This window comes from Chiloscyllium plagiosum, unplaced genomic scaffold (genome assembly GCF_037043375.1).
Source record: "Chiloscyllium plagiosum isolate Xiang-an unplaced genomic scaffold, Cpla_swu_hap1 HiC_scaffold_29, whole genome shotgun sequence".
In the NCBI taxonomy this organism is placed as follows: domain Eukaryota; kingdom Metazoa; phylum Chordata; class Chondrichthyes; order Orectolobiformes; family Hemiscylliidae; genus Chiloscyllium; species Chiloscyllium plagiosum.
In genome coordinates this window covers 84,204,234-84,215,297 of record NW_028270167.1, presented here as the reverse complement: position 1 = coordinate 84,215,297, position 11,064 = coordinate 84,204,234, and the positions used below count along the sequence as shown (strand labels likewise).

At 43.1% G+C, this 11,064-nt stretch overlaps 1 non-coding gene across 1 annotated transcript; it reads right to left on the bottom strand.

Moving 5' to 3' along the window:
• Positions 1-9,087: 9,087 nt before the first annotated feature.
• trnar-ucu (transfer RNA arginine (anticodon UCU)) lies at positions 9,088-9,179 on the bottom strand. Its single transcript is given in 2 exon segments — positions 9,088-9,123; positions 9,143-9,179. It is a non-coding gene; the product is annotated as a tRNA-Arg (tRNA).
• Positions 9,180-11,064: the final 1,885 nt, after the last annotated feature.

The window sequence follows — 11,064 nt, the reverse complement described above, 5'->3', positions numbered from 1 at the left end:
GCCTCACAGCGCCAGAGACCCGGGTTCAATTCCCGACTCAGGCGACTGACTGTGTGGAATTTGCACATTCTCCCCCTGTCTGCGTGGGTTTCCTCCGGGTGCTTCGGTTGCCTCCCACAGTCCAAAGATGTGCGGGTCAGGTGAATTGGCCATGCTAAATTGCCCGTAGTGTCAGGTTAAAGGGGTAAATGTAGGGGTATGGGTGGGTTGCGCTTCGGCGGGTCGGTGTGGACTTGTTGGGCCGAAGGGCCTGTTTCCACATTGTAAGTAATCTAATCTAATCTAATCTGAATGGCATTTTTACGAACGCCCATTTTCGCAGACGTGCACTGCGGCCTTCGCAGCTTTATCTTTCCACAAGGGTTCCCACAGGGTGGAAGGGAAGGAGTTGCAGGTTATTCACCCAATGATGTAATCCTGAGGTCTTCCAATACCTCTCCAGCATGTGGGAGTACTCACAACAAGGGTTGCTCATCCATCACCGGGCGGCAAAATTTCAAATTTTTCATCATTTTCTACAAATCTCTTGACTGTCTTCCTTCTATCTATCACTGTCATGTCCTCCAGCCCACTCAATAGCAAATGGAGCTGGTTAATAGTATGCCAACCCAGCCAGCGGACACGACACGCAAGATTATGTTTTAAAGTGCACTGTCAGATATTCTGCATTGCCTCGAATTCCAAGCTCCGGAGCATGTTCGATTTGAACTGTTTCACGATTGGTGCCTGAACGTCACCTGCCAAGGCCATAAATTATGAATTCCCGTGGCCACGTAAATCGCACCAGGCAAAAGGAAAGGAATTACTCACCAAGTGATTGAGAAAAACTGCAATACATGCTGAAATCAAGGGTAATGAACTGGTATCAATACTACATCGTGCCTTTTATATAAAAGAAGCTTCAAAGCTTTTACTTTGTGTGAGTTTAAACAAATGTTGATCCCTGTCACATTATGAGATATTGGGAAGCTGACAAAGTGTTATATCAAACAAGTGATCAAAGAAGTGGGTTTCAAGTCGTATTTTGTCACACAAAACAAAGCTTGTATCACAAAACTGAGATGACCGAAGTTTTTCTGCTAGAGGTCATCATCTTTTGTCAGTCTCAAAACGCTTCATATGTTAGTGCTGCCATAGCTCAGTGGTTCGAGCCCGGGGTTGAAACCTCGATTCACACTACAGCCTTGCTGAATTTCCTTGAAACTATTGCAGCAAGCATCCGAAGGTGCGTACTCCATGTTGTTAGGAATTATTTTTGAAATAATAGCTGGAAGTCATTTTATTGGCAGACACCCCCCCCCCCCCAACCCCCCTCCCCCCCCCCCGGCCCCATTTGTTTCAGTTTGGAAGTCCACATACGTGTTTTTCTTTCGAGGAACATGAGGATGACAAGCTTCTAATGCGAAGAATGCCTTCGTTTGGCAGGAAGAACAACGTGATTCATGAAAAGCAGAAAAGTAACGGTGAAACAATGGGGGACGAAAACGTACAGGGATGTGGTTGAATGCTTCTGTTCCTTACGTAGAGACATGAATCTGCTGGAATCCATTTAAACAGGCAGGAAGTTGGAAGACCACAGCTTGCCAGGCTGCCTCAGAGTTGGAGAAGTCAACATTGAGCAGGTATCAATTATTGCCGATTGGGACAATCCTTGAGGGACAGCCTCCCGCCTGTTTACCCCTCTGCTTATGTAAACAGAATCGGGTTTTAAAGCGAGTCATGAAGAAAGAAGTGCCAAACGGGTCAATTCGTCATTTTTTGGAAGTTGGGCTCTCCTGAGACCTTCGTCACTTTCAAAAGATGTGTCTGTCTAGTTCCCTCTATGGGTCAAAATGGGGTTCAGTTGTCCCGCAGTTCATGAACAAATTTGACGGTATCTGACTTCAGTGTCATTCACTGGTTCGTTTGAGATTAAATCTTTGCAGGAAAAGTCTCATTCAGATAAACATTTCAGACGTCAGGCTGTGGGCCTATGAGTGGAAATTGGAAACGAGAATATTTGGATGTTTGATGACTGGCACTGACATAATGTATGATTCTGTGCTGTAAAAGGACGGTGTCACAAACACTTTTTTTTGGAAGAAATTTCTCATCGCAGGAAAAGAAACCTATGCTGTTAAGAGAAGACGCTATTGCACATGTCGTCCTTCCTGGTCGACTCGTGGTTACGATACAGCGCTTTCACCGCTGTGGTTTGAGTTAATTTCTTGGTCAGCGAATCAGGATTTATTGTTCCTGATAAGGGTAACAACAAAAGTCAGCGTCTTTGACATTTCAAACGCGTCCGCATGTGCCTTGCATAATTGTGCAGGGCCGCAAGGTGGCTCACTGGTTATCACTGCTGCCTCACGGCGCCAGAGATATGATTTGCCGACAACTGGGTCGACGGTCAGTAAGGTGCCTTATTCAGGAGCAAATAAAGGAAAAAAGGGTAAGGAATTGTTCTGTGAGGGTTAATTCCCGGAGGATTGGTGTGCATTTGTTGCATCGAATAGCCAATTTCTGAACTGTAGGCATTCCATGTTCCCTTATTGTGTTTCTTTAGCACATGCTCAGACAAGGGAGAAAAGTGAGGAAAAACAGGCACGACCAAATCAGTGATTGATCCATTGTGCAACAACCAACGGATTCACTTTTGACTGAACTAGCTCCCATTTTCCCTACATTGGTAATGGTAGTATGCAGCATTAGAACGGGTTTTCATGTGTTGTTTTGGCCCCAGCATCCTTTCTCAACATGGACTATACTGGGACACAAAGAGATGATAAAAGACATGGATGGCGATGACTGGAATGAAAAGACATCAGGAAGAATGGACAGCGTTTACTTGGAAACAGAAACATGGAAAGGAAGCCAACGATGTAGTGGGGGAGAATGCCATTTGAAAAGACAAAGCGGGGTTTCATGGGATGGTGGAAAAGACGAATAGATCATGTGGCGTGAAACCAGGTAAAACTGAGTTGTTTCCATATAGAAGGTTTCTAGGCGATATGAATTTGGTGAGAGTAAACAGGAGGGAAATTCCCTCATTCGGATAGATCTTGAAAACCAGCGATGAATGATAAAGAGAAGTTTGGAGCTCGCATTCTTTTTCTTTCTACAGCTATTGAATTCGAAAATGCTTACTTTTTCTCAGGAAAAATTATTCAGAAGCTGATTCTAAAATATTTGTAAAGACGCGTGAAGACTCACAAGGAGTGAATTTCACCGGGATATGGAGTCTGGGCGGCTAGAATGGGTACAAAAGGTGCACACTCTCTAATTGGTTAACGTTAATTGGAAAGAAACTTCATAACTCCTGCAACTGAGCACGACTAAGTGTAGAATGAGCTGATTGTGAGGAAAGGTTGAGCAGCTTGTTCTATGTGAAATTCTATAAATTGTAAAAGAACTGAGCAGTTTGTGTTAGCTCAGCATTAAAGGGAAGCCGGTTAGCTCAGTCTGCTGCATAACTGGTTTATGATATAAAGCGATGCCAACAGTGTGGGAATAATTTGCGCAATGTCTCAGCATACCGTCAGGATCCTGATCTCCCAACTCAGCTCATAAATTAGACGGTGGCGATAATCAAAGTGAAACTATACTATCGTGAGTTGGAACTGACCTGCCGATGTGATGCACCCTTGTTCTTTCATCTGTTGCATTGGAAAATTTGGCTGCAATCACAGAGAAGGGAGTGAGTTCATTTGCAGCTCACTCATCTCCCCCAACCATATCTAGTGACAAGGCACGAAAAAAATTCCTGTTTGAATTCTGTAATCTTCATAGCAGTACTTAAAAACATCTTTGTCATTTCTATTCCAGTTTTTCTGATAACAAGCAAAATGTCCAATGAGATAAACCTAATAATTTTTGGATTGTTTTAATGGACTGTGCGAGTTTGCAGCAATATCAGTAATATGATACGAGCTAAACATCCTTTCCAGAATTTAACACAGCGCAGGATCAGCGACATGAGAAACGTCATCGACTTCAAATATCACCTCTGTATCTCTAGTGAGTGATGGATATTCACTCAGGGAGTCTTTATGGCTGGTCTTAAGTAACTGAGGTATTTCACAAGGACAGAACACTCCACAAAATCAGATATTTTTTGAATAAATGCTGTTTTATTCAATGTTCGTTTGCAACTTACATATATATATATGCACACACACACATCCATGCATGCGCACACACATTTATATATATATATATATATCCATTCCAAATTTTCTGAATTCACACACACACGCATATGTGTGTATGTGTGTCTGAATTCAGAATATTAGAAATGGATGGTCGGCCATTTGAAGGTTATTCCTGTATAATGTGCGAGCGAAGGGTTTTCAGTAATGTCTCTGACATTTGAATCGACGGGAAGTACACCCAACTGCATCTCCTTGGCAACAGCTTTAGGGAACTGGAGCTGGATATTGGATCTTTCGGAAGTCTGAGGTGAATTGAGAGGAGTTATAGGGAGGCAGTTACACTTCAGGTACAAGAAAAAGGTCGATGTGATACAGTCGGGAGACGATAAGGGAACAGGCAGCCAGTGCAGGCATCCACTTTGTCTGTGCCCATCTGTAACAAGCATACCGTATTTGTTACTTTTTGGGGGGATGACATATGAGGGGTAAGCCATGGGGTACAGAACTCTGGCACAGTGTTTGTCCCTGTGATCAGAAGGGTAGGGGAGAGGGGAGGAGAGCAATAATTATTGGGGACTACATAGTAAGGGGGACAGACTGCAGTTTCTGTGGGTACAGGGCAGGCTCATGATTGATGTGTTACCTCCAAGTTACCAAGGTTTGTGATGTCTCGCAGCGTGTTTTCAGGATCCTTAAGTGGAAGGGGAGCAGCCCGAGGTCATGTTTCACATTTGCACTAACAACATATGTAATAAAAGTGATGTGGATGTATGGCAGAAATTCAGGGATCCAGGGTGACATCTTAGATCTAGATCAAACAGAGTTGTTCTCTCTGCTTTATTACACATGCCACGTTGGAGTGAGGGAAAAAATAGGGAGAGAGCAGATGAACGCGTGGTTGTAAGGATGGTGCAGCTGATAGGGATTTGGATATCTGGATAGTTGGGGATCATTCTGGATTCGGTTGGATCTCAATAAACAGGATTGTCTTCACCTGACCCGGAAGGGTACCAACATCCTGAGTGGATAAAAATGAATGGTTTTTCCTGGCACCTCAGTTTCGATTTTTCAGTCAGAACAGGGAAGTCGTTAAAGAAGGGAAGATGTGGCATTTTTAGTCAAAGGCAGTACTATGGTAGCAGAAAGAATATTTAGTGAGGACCTGACTCAATCTGCTGAACTAGAATGGGCTGAGATTAAAATCAGGCAAGTACAGGTCACCACCAAAATGTTCTAGAGATATGGAGGAAAAGATTGCAAAGATGATTCTGGATAGGAACGGAAGTAACAAGGTAGTTGTGGTGGGGAAGTTTAACTTTCCAAATATTGATTGGAAATGTTATTGTTTGAGGAGCTCCGATTGGTCAGTCTTTGTCCAATGTGTGCAGGAGGGTTTCGTGACGCAGCAAGTAGACAGGCCAACAAGAATCAAAAACACATTGGATTTGGTACTGCGTAATGAAGTACCAACTGTTCGATTTGGAGATAAGTGAGCACTTTGGTGATACTGACTACAATTCGGTATGTTTATTAATGATGGATATATATATATATATATATATATATATATATCGCAGAGCATGAGGTACCGCTGGGAGAAAGGCCAGTATGATGCGATCAGGCAAGAGTTAGGATGAACCAGATGGGAAAGTAAACGCAGGGGTTTTGCACACCTGAAGTATGGAGCATCAGGGATGCGCTCATGCATGTCTTTGATAAGTGTGTGTGCGTCATGCAGGGAATATGAGACTGAGACAGGGAAACATTTTTACTCAAAAAGTTGAATTTCTTCTCAAGATGGGGAAGGCGGTGCATGTAACCATGTAATATGAAAGCTGAGTTAGGGCACTTGAAAATTAAAAGCTCGCAAGGAAGGACCAAAAAAGAGAGCTCCTCAGAGCAAAGAGGGGAAATGAAAAGTCTTTAGAAACCCTGAAGCTTTCTCTTGTCATTTCAAGAATAAAAGAATATCTAGGATATGATGCGGGCTTGTCAAGAACAGTAGTAGGACGTTGTCAACCGAGTCCGAGGATAGGAGAGCCGCTGAATGTATATTTTTCATCATATCTCAAATGAAAAAGACAATGCTGTCGAAGAGAATTTTGAGATGCAATCTGTTGGAATAAACGAAATTGATATTCGTAAAGACGAGTTGTTAGGAATTCTTGAAAGCCTGAAAATAGATTTGTCCCCTGGGATTGATGGGATGTATCATAGGATTCTCTGGGAATCGTGGGAGGAGTTCGCAGAGCTTTTGACTACCAACGTTATTTCGTCAGTGTCTATGTGATTAGTGCGATAAGACTCGAGTTCAGCAAATATTGTCCCCTTCTTCACGAAGAGTAGTAGGACGAACGCTGGAAATTATAGAACAGTGAGCTGTATTTCCTTGAAGGTGAAGTTTTGGGAAAGGTTATGAGAGATATGATGTATGATCACCTAAGAAGGAAGATGTTGATTCACTCCAGTCAACACGATTTTGCGAATAGCATGCTGTGCCTCACAAACTTTATTGAGCTCTTTGAAAAGTCAACAAACAAGTGGATGAGACTAAAGTGGTTGACGTGGTGGATGCGATTTTCACTAAGGCACAGTCGGCTGTTGCATAAAATACAGAGACATGGGATTGAGGGTGATTTCGCGGTTTAGATCAGTAATTGGCTCGCTGAAAGAACACAGAGTATGGTAGTTAATGGAAAATATTCATTCTGGAGTTCAGTTATTCATGGTGTACCACAAGGTTCATTTTTGGGTCCACTGCTGTTTGTCACCTTTATAAATGACCTGGGTTCGAGCATGGGATGATGGATGAGTAAATTCTCAGAATACACTCAGTCGATGGAGTTGTCAACAGTGCCGAAGTCTGCTGCAGGTTACAGACAGACATGAATAATCTGCAGATCGGGGCTTAGAGGTGGCATATGGAGGTTATTGTGGAAAAGTGTGAGGTGATTTACTTTGGAATGAACAACAAGAATAAAAAGTTCTGGGCGAATTGTAATGTTCTTGGAAGTTTAGATGAGCCAAGCAATCTCAGCGTCCATGTATATAAAACTCTGAAGGTTAACACACACGTTGATGGATTTGTTTGCAATGAGCACAGTGTGTTAGTTTTTATTGGGAGAGGGAATGAGTTTCAGGGCCAAACGATCCTTTTGCAGCTCCAGACATTTGTCTGGTATGGACAAACTTGTGGAGTTGCATGCGGTTCTGGTCGCCACATTATAGGACGGATGTGAAAGCATTGGAAAGGTTGTAGACGAGATTTCCTCGGATGTTGCCTTCTGTGAAGGGAAAGTCTTACGAGGAAAGGCTGAGGGACTTGAGGCTGTTTTTGATTGAGATAAGAATTTTGAGACGTGAATTAATAGAGACATAAAATATGATCAGAGGTTGCTTTCAGGTGGACAGTGAAGGCCTTTTTCTTCAAATGGTGATGGTTGGCACAATGGCACATCGACGTAATTTGAGTGTGATTGATGCCGAGGTCGATTCCTTTCTCAGAGAGTAGTAAGGGTGCAGATCGCCTTGCCTTCAACAGTCGTAGACTCACCAACATTCAGGGCAATTAAATGATCATTGGATTAATTTACGGCTTATAATGCCAAAATGCTGGTCAGATGGACTTCAGATTGGTATCACAGGTCGGTGCAACATTAGTGCCAAAAGCACTTTATTGCGGTGTAATATTCCGTGTTTGAACTGTTCTTCAGCTTGAAGTTGCAATCATCTCTGTTCATTATCAGTAAAACAAACACCTGGCGAGAATCCAATGCACAATTTTGGCAGTGCATGTTCTGCCATTCTATCATGCAACTACAGCAAGCTAACTAATTACACCGCTGGATCTGCCGTCTAATGATGACAAACGTCTCCTGATCTTACCACTGGGACCCTCAACCCAATTACTCATTTTTTTCTGTGGACCTGAAAAGAAACATAGTGCAGAGGAGGTTATACTGATAATGGATCGCCGATTATGAAGCATTAACTTCAGGAAAATGGCACAGAAAATGTGGTGAAAATCGATTTTATTGAATACTGCGTACGTTTTCCGTGGCTTCCTGCGTTGATCACAGGAAATGTTATGTCGCCACTGTCCTGGGATTTTCCTTCTATCGGCGTCAATTCGTCAGAGAATTCGATTCACTGACATTTCACCAACTTCCTTTGGCATGTTCTTATGACACATCCACTCACACTGCACACAACATCAACAATGTTCAGCATACTACATCCACGAGCATGTGGCATGGTTTTCATAAACAGTGAAGTTTGAATAATGTTATGCAAAGGCAAATTGAAATGCAGTTTAATTAGTAAAGTCACAAGAATCCAGAGTAAGATTCAAAATGTCAGAATTTCACGTTCATTACCTTGGGCAGAATTCCAGCCCAGCAAAGGGGAAATCTGCCCCTGAATCCCCAGCATCCATGCAATTGCTTGCTCCATGTGTTCACATGGAAACCTATGTGAAGGAACATTCAGTCTGAAGGAGAACTTGTGAGAATCCTCCGCTGTCTGATCTAAACCTGAAACAAGAGCTGTCTATTCCAGCTGGGAGGGAAGCGAGGTGGAGATGAGACGAACATATTACTTGGTGTTTAATTCATATTGTCCCCATTGTGATTATTTAAAAACCTGGGCCAGAAATGGCACAGACACAAAGGAGCAGAAGGAGGCCATTCTTAACACCGATCCTGCCCCGCCACGTCATTAGATATCATCATGGCTGACACAACAATGTTCAGTCTTTTTCCAGCCCATCCACGTCATCGTGTTGCCGAGTGGCTAACAGATATTTATCGGCCTCTATCATAAATAGACATCGAAAATGTACATCTGTGAGAGGAAAATGGTCCGTTTCGAGACAGTTGGGTTTCTGCATGAATGTTACTGGTTTTGCAGATGACAGCCGAGTCTGGTCTGACCACTTTGCAATACATAAATTAAAACTCGACTCTGATGGGATTCGAACCCACAACCTTTGAATAGCAGCTTGCACAGAGATGGAGAAGTCCAACGCGCTTTCCATTGCGCCACAGAGCCGAGCATGCAGTGAGCTTTAAGCACACAAGTTTGCCTTTGACGCATTGCGTTCAGGATACCCATCTCGTGCCTGTCTGTCATCGTCACACTTTCCGGTACCTGGTCCTTATCCACGTGTGCTCTGGCTCATGAAGTGTTCGGTTACAGACTGCTGAATCGTTCTCATGATACTTAGCTTTACCACATGTTCAGATAATGATTTCCAGATAATCAATACTCTATAGGTGAAAGCATTCTTCCTAAATCTAATCCTTGTCTCCTGTCTTTCATTTATGTCACTCTGTTACTTCCCAATACAGGCTTATCCCTGTCACACATATCTATCCTCTTCATAAAATGAGCACGTTAATCGGTTTCTCATTCAGCCTTCTCTGCGGTTAGATGAACATCCCCAGCCTAGCTCGTGTACCTTCACAATGGGAGAGATCCAGCCCTTGCCTTTCTTTTCATCTCCAGCGAAATTCTCCTCCTGCAATCAGACGCTTCCAGCAGTCTGGCGATTCCAACGGAAAAGCAAAGTTCTCAGAAGAAAAACCAAAAGGTCTGAACAAAATCAGCAGCTCTTGTCCATCTCTGATGAGAAAGGAAAGTTAACGTTTCGAGTCCAATGATCCGTCTTCGGAACTGATGGGAAGGGCGGGTGGACGAAGAATGTGGAAGAGGGCAGACGGTTTCTAAAATGATTGAACTCGATGTTGGGTCCTCATGTTTGCATGGTCTGTTGGTAGAAAATTAGTTGCCGGTCTTTGGTAGAAAATTAGTTGCTTGTGTTGTGTCTTGAAGAGCACAGCAGCAGACCAGAAACTGAAATGATTGCCTGGGAACACAGTGTCTCGATTAGAGTGGGGCTGGAAAAGCACAGCAGTTCAGGCAGCATCCGAGGAGCAGTAAAATTGACGTTTCGGGCATCAGCCCTTCATCAGGAATACAGGCAGAGACCCAGAAGGGTGGGAACACATTGTTATGTTGAAGTACAGGAGACTGGAAGATCGGGATAGTTTTTGTTGATTCTGGACAGAATGTAAGTGATCTCAGCTTTGTCACCGACACTGTTGTCCTCTCTCCATTGGAGAAAGGTCACATTCTGAGCAGGAAATACAGTTGCCTCGATTAAATGAACTGCAGACAAATCTCTGGAAGATGTGACGAGAAGCTTCCATAGTAAGGAGAGGTATCGGAAGCCAGCAGTAAATGTAACTTACAACATAGAACGTTACAATGCTGTACAGGCACTTCGACCCTGGGTGTTGCCGCGACCTGTAAAATAATGTGATGTCCATTGTAATGGAAAATAAACATTTATTTTGAAACCAATAAAAGCACAGGGAAACAAATAAGTAAGTACCTAACTTTGCAGAGGCAAGTGTTGCATACAGACTGAACAAAAATGTGAAGTTAAGCCGAAATAATAGCAGACTTACAAGGCCAGTAAACTACCATATCAACAGTCAAGGAATGAGAAAAAAAACTCCGTATCTGGAAAGTAACCCGAATGTTTCAGGCCCCTGAACTTGAGGTTTTGATAAGAAGAAGCGAATTCTACTATCAAGGGAAAATGTATTATTTGTGGAAGGTGAGCTAGTTACCTTTTTGGTAGATTCAGGAGCAACATAGTCAGTCCTTAAATCAACACAGTTGAGAGAGTCGACGCAATGGATGCATCAGGAGTCGTGATACGAGAGAGCTTAACCGCACCACTATTGTGCGGACCCAGTAATGGTGAAACATTCCAATTCTCATTACTATTGTCGGAAATCTGTCCTTTAAATCAGATGGCTCGCGATCAAATTGTGAGATTGGGTCGGGTTGTGCAGTACCCTGAGAGGCTTGTAGGAAATACGAAAAGAAGATTTACCAGCGCAAGCTGTAAATTACGACTCACGAC